Source organism: Esox lucius, chromosome 6, assembly GCF_011004845.1.
Source record: "Esox lucius isolate fEsoLuc1 chromosome 6, fEsoLuc1.pri, whole genome shotgun sequence".
In the NCBI taxonomy this organism is placed as follows: Eukaryota; Metazoa; Chordata; class Actinopteri; order Esociformes; family Esocidae; genus Esox; species Esox lucius.
Genome location: NC_047574.1, coordinates 15,740,451 through 15,756,238, shown reverse-complemented (window position 1 = coordinate 15,756,238; position 15,788 = coordinate 15,740,451).

Genomic DNA, 15,788 nt, shown 5'->3' with positions numbered 1-15,788 from the left:
AAACAATGAATGGGCCACCAAATTGACCGTACCCCACACGTTTTTTTTTCTCTCAGGTTGCCAGATATTATTGCCAGAATACAAATTATCCTTCATACTCTACTGAAAACCCGCCCTAAATATATTGTTATAAAACAATATCTATAAATCAATCCGCTGAAGTTCATTTCTTGCACGCACACTTTCATAAAAATGTGCAGGTCATCAGGCAACACTGTTAATTATGCTGACGAAGAACATACTGCGATTTATCTGAAATTTAAATCGTGCGTCAACCTATCAGAGCTGTAAAATGTGCATGCCCGGAAAGATCCGGGAAAGGATCTAAAAACAGATTAAAATAGATTCAGTGTCGCCAGGAAGTTGTTACAATATTATTATATATTTTGGACTACTGAAAGGTACAGTTGAAGTTTACTCGAAGTATTTAATTAACTTTTTTGTTTTGTTCCAACAACGAGAATGACATGCGGAAGAACATGTTTTACAGGCTGTAGTTCGGTTAGATCCTTTTCAGATCTCAGGTTTCTACATTATGGATGCTATGACACGTCATGAATGTTGTCTTTCATAAATATGATATGAGTAAAAGCATTAAACAGGTTATTGATAATAAAGCTTTTTGTATGATCACAATTATGTAAATTATGATTAAGGTTCGGTAAAAATAAGTAAATACAATCTTACAGCCAATAAATATCCAAGCATCCCTAAATATGTTATTTAAATACTATTCTAATTAATTAATCCATTATTCAATGTTTTATATAGATAATAAATTCTCGTCAAATACGATCCTGATTTTGTTTTAACATTTAATAAGAAAACCCTGTTAAAGTAATAATAGGGTTCCGTAGTAGCACAACATTGAAAATGACTCTGTCTGGTTGAAACGTCTTCTGTGGATTAGTTTAATCACATATTCAGTAATGGCATATACCCATGAAGTTGTACAAACTGATAGTCATTTGACTGATAGTCAAATAGTCATTTGCAAGATGTAGACATTTTATCCAGAGTAACTTATAGAGGAGAAAATAAGATGAAGAGATTTACTTAATGCCACATCTGTATATTTTTACACAGGGATAGGAACCAGCTACCTTTCAGATACTGGCCTAACCCTCTAATTGATAAAATACCTGACCTCTAATCTGTATATTACAAATGATAAACTGGATCTTTGAATCCTGAATAATAATTGTCTGAAAGCAATGGTATACCATAGCATGCACCGTGCATAGGACATCACATATATGATCTTTTGCTGTGATAATTGCATTGATAACTGGTTTATAATAAAGCCTTTTTGGGTTAAGTGCTGTATTCAGACACTCCGTAATGGGTCATGTGTAAGAACTGCGATTATTGATGGTGTAATTTCTCCTCTAAATTACTCTGGATTGAACATACCACACTTCCTCCCACCTTTTTGCAAAATTAGAAGTAGTTTTTACAGTTGCTCCTTAATCTCTTTAAACCATTACTTTCATTTTACACTGTACATGGCATTTATCCCATTATTCAGACTGGGATAAAGGACCTTTTCAAATGTAGTCAGCAAACTCAAAGGCTTCAGGAAGAACAATTAGGTAGTTGTCCTTTATGAATAGCTGAACTATCCCATTATTGTAGATTAGAAATGAGAAGGCACTCAACAGATGACACCAAATAGCAAATTATAACTGACTAATAAAATGATGTCAGTCTCTGTCATTATGACAACCACCACAGGGACAGGTCTGTCTACACTCATTCACTTCAACAAACAACATTTAAAAGTCTAAGAAAAAGTTAAGTAAAGCAGTTAGGACCTGATAGATCTGATCAGTGTAATGTATATTTACCCATGACTCAAACATTTTAGCATGGCAAAATTATTTAACAACTGGATGATTATTACCTTTAGTGGCAGCACATGGGCACATATCCAGGACAGTTTTCACACATTTCCTGATTCTTTTTTTTTCAATCTAATGTTTTGCAACCGAAGTTTAGCAACTAGCTACTTAAGCAATGACCTGGGGGGAATGCTACTGGAGAAAGGAGGAGCAATTAGGTGTTAAGTGTACTGCCCAGGGACCGCACAACAAAGATTTCACCTTAGTGTTTGGGGGATTACAACCAAGGCCGTTTAAGGACACTTGTCAGATGCCCTAACCACTAGGCCACCTTGGAGCCTCGTTATCTGTTTGTTTGCTAGTTCGTCAAGTTAGCATCTACATGCTTTCATACAGTAGATAAACAACACATGCAGTTGTTTCGCGCAAAACCCAGCAGGCTACTTCATGTCATGCGGTCAGCAGCAGGAGAGGTAGTATAAATAGCAGCAAGTAATGGTGTAAAATCTCCCAGACACTTCCGGCCAAAATGCCCCGCTGTGCGCAATAACACGTGGTTGCGGTTAGCAGCAGAGAATTGAATTGTTGTGTCACACCGAACTACACATCAGCAGTCCATCCAATCAAAGGTACTCCTTTGATATCAATTTTGTTTATGACAAAAAAAAGTGCTTTTTGTTTGTGTTTTGAGGTGAATTACACGCAGATTCCTTTGCTTGTTGTTTGCATAGTATTAGCAAGCAACATCCCATGACCAATCATTAGAAGCATTCTTTTTTTTTACTGTTCTTTAGCTATCAAGTTTTTTTTTTATTTAACCTGGAGTTAAGACACAAGCAAGCTAGATAACATAATACCTAGCAAATGGAAGAAATCTGCCCTGTTAATGTAACCAACCGTGTTGGTGACTTTCAACTTAACTGATACTGAGTGTATCCTACCAGTTTATTTTCCACCTTTTCCCTACTTATTGCCCCATCCAGTCCACTTCCAGCTGTTTGGTCTGTGCAGTTCCTTATTTTGCTAGACCGCGTAAGCGGAGCTAGTCTAGAAGAGCGAATGTCTCTGACTGACTGACAGACTGACCCTTGTTAAATAGCATAGTGGTTAAAGACACTACCTAAAGAGACTACCGAACAACACTTCCTGCATTCAATTCCTGTTACAGACAAAAACTAATTATGCATTAGGATTTATTCAGAATAGACAGAAACTTTGCTGGCTACAACCTCCAGTAGCTACATTATAGGAAGGCTAAAATTATACGGTTTACTGTTATATTGCAACTATTTCTGGTGGATTTTCTAATTATGCATTAGGATTTGTTCAGGATGGACAAAAACAGAGGTAAACTTAATAAGAAACGTTAGTCAGTTTAACATATATCTTAATGTCTGGCCCAGGGTGTCTAACTTTGAGTGATGTTAATGCGTGGCAAAATGATCTAATGCCGAGATGCTATACCGACATTTGAAAATGTACAGCTCCATGTGGTGGTTAAAGACATAGCATCTTATGTGGGGGCCGATCCAAGTTCGAATCTAGCGCGTGCCATAACGTTCATCCATTTTTCCGTGCATGCTTTTTAGGGTAATATAGGCTACATAACAACCCCTTGAACAGTAAATGAGGAGGGGTTTCCAAGATTCTCTCATCTTTTCACTTGACGAAAAAGTCAGTTTTTGTCACCTATATTGATGGTTATTGTATCAATGTCATCAATGTCAAGAAAAACGAACGTTGTCGTGCCATGAAATGAAATAGCTTTGGCGGTGTAAAGTTCCTTCTATACCAACTCTAGGCAGACATATTGCTCCATGGCATCATGTTTAATGACACAGCCTCTTACGTGGGAGGCCCCGGTTGAATCCAGGGAAGGCAACTACATTCATTACTTAAAACTGCGGGCCGGCTGAACTAGACTTGGTTCCTTTTCTGGTTTCACCGTGGTTTTTTATTTTCTTCTCTCATTGTCATTCCTGAATGCAGCCCGCTCCCTGTGTTCCATTATGTTTCAGTGGTTGCACCTGTGCTCCTTCAAACCTGCTCTCATTAGCACAGTATTTAGTGCAGGCCTTCTGTATTAGTTATTTGTGAGGTATTGTTTTGTGTTATGGCTCTACTAAGTCTGTTTGAGGAATCTTCTCTCTACGATTCCTGCCTACCATGTACTGACCCTTCTTGCTTGTGTTTACTCATTTATCGATTTCCATTCACTTATGTACTGTAGCTGGTGGTCTGACAATCTGACCTTGTTTTTTGGAATATGCCTTTTGACTAACCCTTTAGGTTCCTTGCCTGTACCGACAACCTGTGTTGGTGACCTATTTGCCTGTAATAAAGACCATGATACCTCTTGCTCCTATTATGTTTTGGTTAAATAAACATCCACAGAGCCCTGCACTTGAATCCAGCACTCGGCCTTCGAAGAAAACAGACTTCTTCATAATAGAGGCCTCAATGCCATTGTCCATGCCTCCTAGAGGCTACATAACACAACTAGGACAAATATGTATTCTAGCATGGACATCGCCATTAAAAGCATCCACCATTGTCAACTGGTTGGAACTTCCAAATTCATTGGCTGATCCCTCCTGACAATGTGGCTGGTCATTGGCTGATCCCCCTTGACGATGTGGCTGATCATTTACTGATCCCTCCTGACGATGTGGCTGGTCATTGGCTGATCCCTCCTGTGATGCGGCTGGTCAGTGGCTGATCCCTCCTGTGATGCAGCTGGTCAGGGGCACATCCCTCCTGATGACTTGTTCATGAGGCTATAACCAGGTCATCCGGAGGGATCAGCCAATTAATTATACAGATAGACTTCAACATGAACGTGAGGGTGTTGCCCATGCCAGAACAGATAGAATATTCTAGCATGGGTAACAACATTATAGTAATGGCAATGTTTTAATGGCATGGATACACAGATGACACCTCCATTTATTTGTTTACCAGGCTCTCGCAGAACGGAACGCAGAGTCTATTTATGTCTATATTGGGAGGTTAGTTATTTTGGGAACTGAGCAGACTTTTCCTCTCTTTGTTCTAATTGTCTGTCTGCTTGAACCTCTATAAGGGATTGACATTTACTGGGGTAGGGGATTTCTTCTAAAATGTAGGTACTCTTTAAAACCCTACTGCTTCAAAGAATATCTACATTAACCCCACAGGTTGTTCTTTAAAAATCCAAAAGAACAATCCACCATTGTAGCCAACCATGAAACTATTCTAACTCTAATTACGCTCACATTTTCCTCTGGTGGTCAGTTTTCAAGTAATAGACGTTTCACCAGCGGCAAACCATGGCTATTGGACCTAGGCCTTAAGTAGGGGGACAATATGCTCTAAAACATTGTATCAAACTGATTATCACAAACAATCACAGAATCACACCATTACGTATTTACAGTACTTTAGGTGCCAGACGTATAATATACCTAATGCAAGAGAATCAGTTACTACTAAAGGGAGAAATGGAAAGAATTTTAGCAAAGTAAGTAAAGGAACAGGGTTTTTTAGCGAAGCAGGGATTGCTGAAAGTTGCCTAACTCGTTGGTAAACAAAATCCTCGCCTAGTTCTATTCCATAGTGACATCTCAAGTCCTGCCTACTTAACCCTGGTGTCTACTTTTGATTGGAATGGACCAGATAGTTCCTTTCAAGAGATCATTAGTTGAGCAAAGAAACAAAATAGTTCATCATATGTAAACAGAGATTGATTTCAAAACTGTTCCACTTTTGCACATAACAAAAAGGTTTACCCTGAGCACTATTATAATAGTAATAATAATGACAATTCATGAAGAAAATAAATTGATGTGTCAGAAAAAAACTAAATTACCATGTCAACCTTCTGATTGCGTGTAAACTTAATAGGGTTTTACCTGGTAGATAAATACTTAGGATCTTTGAATCCTCTTGGGCTCCTTGGGCTTACATCACTTTGACACTCAACCTAACTTGTTTGCTGTGTATAGGCTTTTGAATCAAAAGTATTTCACCTATTCATTTGTTGAGGGGTGCCCCCTATTATTGGTCAAGTTAGTTAAAAAATGACATGTATCAAGGTTTTCTGAATTACAGTATTATCTATTTGCACAGATATCTGGTATGATATAACTTTTCATTTATTAATTGGGTATTAAGGGGACTGCCTGGTCATAGATTCTGACTTTCTGAAAAGCACATCTGTTTATGATTATGGAATGTTACCACAAACAATGATATACAAGAGACCACTGCACCAAAAATTAAGAGAGCACTGCACCTTTTCTTTCCTTTCCAAAAAAGTTGAAAAGGAATATTTTGAGTGAGGAACAGTTAAGATCACTGCAAATTGAATGCTTCTGCTCACTAAAAACGTTCCTTTTCAACTGTTTTGGAAAGGAAAGAAAAAGGTGTAGTGGTTTCTTAATTTTTTCCGGAGCTGTATTGTTACGAGTAGCAATTCTGCTGTGATCCAAAAGGTGGCAGTGAATCACTTGACTTTTAGGGCAGCATTCTTATTGCAGGGGTAAGTTAATGTTAGGCACTCCATTTCAATTTTCTTGACTGTCATGTTATAGTCAGCAGGCTTTAAACCATTTGTGAATTGGTTTGATATGAAATTAGCTGTGCCAGCAGTAGGCTGGCACAGCTCACTAAGGATATGTTAATCAACAACATTCTTTTTTCATTACTAAGGAAGGAAATCTAGAACACATATTTCAAATGGATAAAAACACATGCTGCTGTTATAACAATGATCCTTCAGGGTGAGTGGGATAAGTTGAACCAAAGAGTCTGTTGAGCCACCCTGGGCCATATTGTTTTACTTTTTCAGCAAGGTTTTCTCATAGGCCAAGCTGGCAAAATTCGCCACAGTGGTAGGGGTCAAGTTGCTGGGCAGTTAATTATATCGGGTAACTAAATCCATATCACCCAATTAAAATTGTCTGCGTAGCTGGAAGTAAATTCACCAGTATGTTCCCATAGTTAAATTAACCTCAGATACTTAAATGTCAATGATTAATGTATACTGATGAAATGCTTTGCTAAATTTTTTCTATATGTGGTTAGTTTACTCTGGCATTTTCAACTCCTTTGGTTAACCAGTTATGGAGTAACAGGGCATGCTTAGGACTGCTAACTAGGTTAGTGAGTGAATAGTTAGCATTGATGAAGCAACAGTGTTAATTAATTGTATTTATGCTGTAGTCCCATCCTCCTCCATTGAGACCTTGCACAGTATGTGACAAGTATGTGTTTGTTGCAAGCCAAGTTTCTGTAAGGGGCCTGATGATCAATGAAATGAACTAGAATCAGTCTGACTTTAGCTCAGTGGCAGTAATTATTATTGAAATCATTTTGTTTTGTATTACATTATTTGCTCAAGAAATGTGTGTTTGTTGTTCCTCTACTATGTTTTTCAACCCTCAGGAACCTGTGAGAAGGGAGTTGTACAGCGGACCAATGTCATTGCTGTATGTGGGCTACACAAGGAGCAGCCCCATCAGATGGAACTTTCCTGACATCCAGGCGGTGCTAAAAAAGCTGCCCTCTATCAGCCAGATCCCTTAAGAAGCATGGGATAGAATGGCACTAAGACTGCTAAAAAATATAAAATGGTCTGCACATGTTTACTTACCTTAGGCAATGGATTGATTCAGCCATGGTTAGGGGGAGTCCACCATATGATTGGCAACCCCAGTTTATTATTTTTATGCCAAAGAGAGAAATTGTACAAATGTATAGTTGGGCTTAGAGTTAAAATATAGGCTTATGTCCTGATTCACCAGCCTTCAGTGTGTGCTAGTTTGTCACTCTTGGTTCTGAAGAGCAGCAGTATGTAAATTGTCCCCCCACCTGTGCTATAGCACGTTATTAAACTACTCAATAACATCAAACAACATGAACAAAACCAGGGTCTACTGTTACACCCATTATTACACCCGCTGTAAGGTTTTTCAAATAGTTTCTGGTCCATTTTCACAAAATGTTCTGGCCCTGTCTCCATTGCTGAGAAAAACAGAGGAAGTATATTGTCCTTAAAAATACAACTAATATTTTTAACTGTATCTATGTTCAACAGGTGTACTGACCTGACATCATTTAAAATTAATAATAATCATCAGATTTTAGCATAATGATTCTGTATGTTAGCCAACATTTTTATTAGACTTTGTCTAATAGTTGCTAGTTGTTAGCTTGTTCAGTTAATAGTTAATAGCAAAAAGGATAACAATACATACTGTAAACAGGTTAAATTAGTGAGTAGCTACAGTAGGTAGTATATCATTAGCCAATACTGCATGGCTGTCACTAGCTACGTCATCCTTGTGCTGGCAAAATTTAGACAGTAACATTTTATATTCATTGAGTTTTCTTTCAAAAAGCATAGCTAACTTCAAACGTTAACCCCAAACCTCGAAAAATACAACCCCAGGAGTACTGCATAGCTATTAGCCCCACAAGAAAGACAGCATACAAAAATGTGTCCAGCCTCTGTATTTAGGCAGGTGAAGTCTTCTGCAGATGGTAGTGGCTGACACATCCACAACTACCCCCAGGAGAATGTCTGTAAAACATTTGTATTTATTTTTGTCATTAGGTGTTCTTTGGTCCTCTACTGTAGAGGTCTTGCTTGGTTTACCATGAGTTCACCAGGGCTCGGCTGAGTTCACCAGGGCTTTTTTTTAAATCAACAGTTGATTTTAAATCACTTCATGTTTTTGCTGTGTTTTCATTCAATTAATTCTCATTTATCTGCTTTGTGATTGCCACTTCACTTAAATTGACACTTTGGTCCTCATGTTTTCAGACATAAACAAAAGACTGCCAGTGTAAAGGCTACAGTCCAGACTAGACATTGGCAGCTCTCTTGTGCATGCACTAACAACGCAAAAAAATAAACAGTAGTAAAGTCAATAGTCTGAATAGATTTTGGCACCCTTAAATTGAGCTAACATGCTATCATTTCCTAATTGTTCATCCAATATGAATTAAAATACACTCAAATTAAAGCTGACAGTATGCACTGGGAGTATAATAATAAAGAGATCAAAACAAACGTTTGGGAATTTATTGTATTACGAAGGAATTTACTGTATAAGGATAACATGCACAAATTCTTTAAAAGAAAAACAACGGTGCAATTGCTATCTGAAGGGATATACACTCACCTAAAGGATTATTAGGAACACCTGTTCAATTTCTCATTAATGCAATTATCTAATCAACCAATCACATGGCAGTTGCTTCAATGCATTTAGGGGTGTGGTCCTGGTCAAGACAATCTCCTGAACTCCAAACTGAATGTCAAAATGGGAAAGAAAGGTGATTTAAGCAATTTCGAGCGAGGCATGGTTGTTGGTGCCAGACGGGCCGGTCTGAGTATTTCACAATCTGCTCAGTTACTGAGATTTTCCCGCACAAACATTTCTAGGGTTTACAAAGAATGGTGTGAAAAGGGAAAAACATCCAGTATGCGGCAGTCCTGTGGGCGAAAATGCCTTGTTGATGCTAGAGGTCAGAGGAGAATGGGCCGACTGATTCAAGCTGATAGAAGAGCAAGTTTGACTGAAATAACCACTCGTTACAACCGAGGTATGCAGCAAAGCATTTGTGAAGCCACAACACGCACAATCTTGAGGCGGATGGGCTACAACAGCAGAAGACCCCATCGGGTACCACTCATCTCCACTACAAATAGGAAAAAGAGGCTGCAATTTGCACGAGCTCACCAAAATTGGACAGTTGAAGACTGGAAGAATGTTGCCTGGTCTGATGAGTCTCGATTTCTGTTGAGACATTCAGATGGTAGAGTCAGAATTTGGCGTAAACAGAATGAGAACATGGATCCATCATGCCTTGTTACCACTGTGTAGGCTGGTGGTGGTGGTTTAATGGTGTGGGGGATGTTTTCTTGGCACACTTTAGGCCACTTAGTGCCAATTGGACATCGTTTAAATGCCACGGCCTACATGAGCATTGTTTCTGACCATGTCCATCCCTTTATGACCACCATGTACCCATCCTCTGATGGGTACTTCCAGCAGGATAATGCACCATGTCACAAAGCTCGAATCATTTCAAATTGGTTTCTTGAACATGAAAATGAGTTCACTGTACTGAAATGGCCCCCACAGTCACCAGATCTCAACCCAATAGAGCACCTTTGGGATGTGGTGGAACGGGAGCTTCGTGCCCTGGATGTGCATCCCACAAATCTCCATCAACTGCAAGATGCTATCCTATCGATATGGGCCAACATTTCTAAGGAATGCTTTCAGCACCTTGTTGAATCAATGCTATGTAGAATTAAGGCAGTTCTGAAAGCGAAAGGGGGTCAAACACAGTATTATTATGGTGTTCCTAATAATCCTTTAGGTGAGTGTATAATCTCTATGGACTCTATTTGCATACATTAACGAATAAAGGAGATTCATGCCATGTGGGTGGTAGCACAAATAAAGCCTTTTTGTAAGGGCATTCCACACTGCTTTTTTATTATAATAAAAAAGGTAGACTTGTTTGAATGTCCTGCTTGTAAAAGTTTTCATGTAAACATCTTAAATGAATTGCATCTAACATAAAAACAAAGTCAACTGCTGCTATTTGGCAAGCTTTTGCTAAAGGTTGTGACTGCTAGCAATGGAGTTAACAACAACTGAATCCAAAATAGTCATTAGCATAGCACCCAACTGTAATCTTAGCATAAGAAATACAGTCAGGGATTTTTTTTTTTTATCCCCTGTTGATTTTGTACGTTTTCCCACTGACAAAGAAGTCTATAATTATAATGGTAGGTTTAATTGAACAGTGAGAGACAGAATCCAGAAAAAAAAAATATGAATGGATTTGCATTTTAATGAGTGAAATAAGTATTTGACCCCTCTGCAAAATAAATTGTTGGCAAAACCCTTGTTGGCAATCACAGAGGTCAGATGTTTCTTGTAGTTGGCCACCAGGTTTGCACACATCTCAGGAGGGATTTTGTCTCACTCCTCTTTGCAGATCTTCTCCAAGTCATTAAAGTTTCGAAGCTGATGTTTGGCAACTCGAACCTTCAGCTCCCTCCACAGATTGTCTATGGGATTAAGGTCTGGCTAAGCCACTCCAGGACCTTGATGTGCTTCTTCTTGAGCCACTCCTTTTTTGCTTTGGCTGTGTGTTTTGGGTCATTGTCATACTGGAATACCCATCCATGACCCATTTTCAATGCCCTGGCTGAGGGAAGGAGGTTATCACCCAAGATTTGACGGTACATGGCCCCGTCCATCGTCCCTTTGATGCGGTGAAGTTGTCCTGTCTCCTTGGCAGAAAAACACCCCCAAAGCATAATGTTTCCACCTCCATTTTTGACAGTGGGGATACTTTTTTCCCTCACTGTAAAGGAACACCACACCCCAATGATTAACCTTTATTTCTTGATTAAGATTGTACTCTTTATAATTTACAACAAACAAATAGATAAAGGTTAGATTTGCCAATTTTTCTTAATCTTCACCAAGTGTGCCAGTAATCAGGAATGGCACTTTATAAATCATTATCTTTCCTGTATGTCTCCGCCAGACTAAAATGTTATTGACCACTGGTTGTAAATATCACATGTCAAGCATTTGAATGGGAGAATTTGGACATAAATGGATAACATGACACATTTGCCAAGTGGAACAGCTGAATGTGTTACAGACTAATTCAACAAATCTGATTCACCATGATGTGTCTGTTCAAAACATGTCAAATTCCAAAAATAAAGTGTTCATGCTGGATTTGTATGAAAGATTTTGAAATGAAGTTTGAAATTAATAGAAGTGTGGGTTGCTACTTGGATCAAGTCCACTCACAGTAAACAGCTCACAGATGTTTTCTATTGATATTAATTACCTAAATTTGTCCTCTGTTTAAAAACCAAAAAATAGCCAGGATTATGTTCTTCTCATCCATGTATTTGAAAGCAGTACTAATCTAATTTAGCTCAAGTGAAGTTTACAGTGAATGGTTTTTGCATAGGTCATTAGCTGTCTCAAAATATCCTGTCACCATAGCAACTTCAAGTCCTAAATTGCTGTATAAAAAGGAATCAATTATTAATGCTGAGATCTTTGCTTGTGAGCTTTTTTCTGGCATTGGAACAATAGCTTTAGCAATTTTTTATTACTTGTTTTCTCATTACTGTCACTCCCTATGAAATACACAACCTTTGTTGTGAAAACCAAATTAGCAAAAACCTTGTAATTTAACATAAAAACTCTGCAGATGTTTGATTGTAAAGCTGAGGAGGCCTCTCATCCTCATCAATTTAACAAATATAATAAAACGTTTTTAAAAACTTGGGTTTATAGACAATCTCACAATGTCCCAATTCATGCAGACTCTGAGAGTTGATGAGAACTAGATTATCTATATATTATATTAGCCCCCAGAGAGTTGTGAAAATGCATAATATATTCAACCATTCATGAATCAGCTTTGATGGTTTTACTCCAGTACCTTTTAAAAATGTTTTCACAATTTAAGCTTTTGAATTATCTAGGTCGAGAAAAAACAGATTGTTCTCCGCAAACAACAAAGTGGCTTTACCTGACAGAGGAAACGGTGCAGGTACTAACACAGACACTTGTCATCTCATGACTGAACTACTACAAGTCACTGTTGGTTGGGCTAAGTGCTTTTGCCATGAAAACACTGACTCTGCATGCCTGGTGTTCAACCTTCCCATATTCTCCCATGTCACCCTGTTCCTCTGCATACTCCACTGGCTTTTAGTTTAAGCTTGCATTAACTACAGGAACATGGTGCCCTGTGGGGTGCCATGATTGCACCTGAGATTTATTTTGTCCTTCACTGAATCTCCTGGTAGCTTAAGCACTGTTTGGAGAAACAAAAGATTTGTACTATGTCTGAGTGCCGTTGTCCTACCTAGTTATCTAGAAACTGTAAGTCACTGTACAACGTAAATAGAAAAATACTTGAAAAGTTAACATTTCATTATAATGAATCAATTTAACCAGTAGCTAAACATCAAGGAAATGACATTATTTAATCTTTCTCATCTTTTAGATTTATATACCAAATTTGTATAATCCATTATTCAACATTCCGCCTATGCCAGTTTCAGATGGAGAGATGTATGGATGGAGTTTCGGTAGATAATTTGCAAATTCTGATTCTTTAAAAGCCTTCAAAGCCATTTTTATTTCATATCTCAGCAGTGATGTTAACACTAAATATTATGACTAAATATTCACTTAAAGAGGCCTTCTATAAGATTACTGTAAAGCTACCATAAACACAAGCATAAGAACTAGAAGACATCTGCAGTTAATGTTGTAAGTTTCAAAAAAATATTTAACTAAACTGTTCACAGTACAAACAATAGTCCCCATATATACTTTCTCTAAGCTGCATCTATCAGTGTGAATTGATGTGTAGTCTCCTCATACTTGCTTTAGAAACTCCCCCACCCTAAACCAGCCTGCACTAGCTAGTACTATTCCAGTCTCGTAAGGTAAGAGGAGTATGAGACACATCGCATTATTGTTTAAATTCATTCTTGTAAATGTTAGATTCAGGATTCCACACAGTGCCCCTTTAAATATCTGTTCTCTGATTCATGATGATATTCCTCTAATGCTTAAATAAAGTTACTCACTTGACATTATCAAAACATTCAGCTGTTTTAAGGGGTGTAAATAAAATCTCATATTGCAGTCAACTAATTAATTCTAAAGGCAGCCATTCATAAATGTTGTAATATTTTCATCATTAACATGCCTGTAGGCAGGGTCATCGCCAGGAATACTGGGTCCCCTGAAAAGACATATTCCTGGGCCCCCTCACTTACTGACGACATTGATATTATTACGATCAGGGGGCCCTGCCAAGACAGGGCCCAATGAATCATACCAACTTTCCCCCGTGTAGGCTTTGGCCCTGCCTGTAGGCATACAATATCATCCATGCTCAACTATTGCACCTAATGGGGGTGCAATTGCTACATGTTGGTGAAATGTGACTGGGTCCATGGGTGGATTTGAGTTGAATGTATACGATTAAGAAAGGGAACAAAAAGAGTGTTCAGCTTATAGACAGTGGGTAGGGTTGCTTTGTTTTAGGTTAAAAGTCGGAACAGGAAGCACCAACTAATTCTTACATGATAAAACTTAATTCAACTTGATTGTGAGCAGTTTTATGTACTCAGGGGTGTATAAAAACACATAACACACTGACATAGCAATGCACATTGGGGGTGGATGAGACCCCCTCCTCCTGACCCCAATGAAAAATGCTAGCTATATCAATCCAATTAAAACCGAGGTTATAGAATATTAGCAATGTAGCATATGTTTGCACAAGAAATGTTAGAACATCCTATAATGATGCTTTTACTTTATGTGCTAACTTAGGCCTGCAAAGGCTGTACATGTCTCCTATTACATGTTCTGAATAAACCTTGCTGACCCGGGCTTTGTTATTTAATTATGCAAACACAAAGCCAGGTGTAAGGTTACTGCCAAACCATGTGCAGAGAAACAAATTTGCCTGATGTATTTTGAATGACGGTTTTAAACTAAGCAGGTGCCAATTGTAAATGTTTATTTAATCAGTAACTTTGAAATGATGCTGTGTGGAGATTGTCTGACAACGACAATGCATTGACACAAAACATTACTATTAAAGTATAAGTATGTGTATCTCGTAATCCATGTAATGCGTATTACTATTAGTGATCAAATGTAGGCTTTTAAGTAATACATCTTTGTAAACTACTTATAACCCAACCTAACATAATTTATGTAACGTGCCTTCTTATTCTAGTCACTGAAGAAGCTACCGCAATATTTTATTCTCAACACTCCCAGATCATTTGATAGCTCCCATACCATATTCTACAGAATGCTGAATATAAAGGGTGTAACGGTTATTCCACAATAAAAGAGTTATGAGGCAGCACTGTTCCCTCTATTGTATCTTCTCATGCAAGTCATAATTCATAACTGCTGTGAATAAAGATTTAAACAAATGTCTAATTCAATTACAAAGCAAATCAAACTAGAAATTTGTCTTACACTGTGGTGATCACTATTAAATCCTCTCTATTGACAACAGGCACATTAAATTACTAGACTGGGGTAAAGTAGTGTTATTGATTGACTAGAAACTTCATTATGTCCACGGTCATTAATGCAGGTCCATTGATTTTGTCATTTAAATGGTTTGGGGATTCAGAGAAGATAGGATTTTGGGCAGGATTCAGTCTACTACAGGAAACACATAATGCAGACAAATCACATTGTGCCTTTCTTGAGAGTGTTTAATTAAAATTAAAAGTCATGGACATATGTCTTACTTCAATATCTTGTTACAGAAACAATGTAATTTACATGTATTTATAGTAAACCACAGGAAAGAGTGCCTTATAGACTAACTATATAGAACCATTTTATTTAAGCCGAAGTCCTAATATAAACAGGCCACCATACCCTAATGTTGTCCCTAACATGTGATGCTGATGAATGGAATGGGATCAGTATGCCCCACATTTTTAAATAATGTATTGTTTATTGCTTAATTAGACTGCACTTGAATGAAAATAGCAGTCAATGTCACTATTGCTCAGGCAAATAAATGACCCATTCATCAATCATTTGATCATATTTCAAATCACCATTATTGACATGTTAATTAGAATAAACTGTTCATGTGTGCCTTTGGCTGTATTTGTTTGAAACTTGCACAAATTGTAGGTGATATGCCAAAATGGTTATGGTTTACCCTAGGCTATAAAACCACTGAAAAAAATATGTGACATGTTTTATTGCCAAATTGTCAGTAAAACATATTTCTCCAGCACTTTGACATGAATAGCCCTAACCGATTTATTGCATCGGTCCCCAGCACAATTAAGAGCAGCCTAGTCCTAGCCAATAACCTAATCAGAGAAGCTATGCTTGTTAT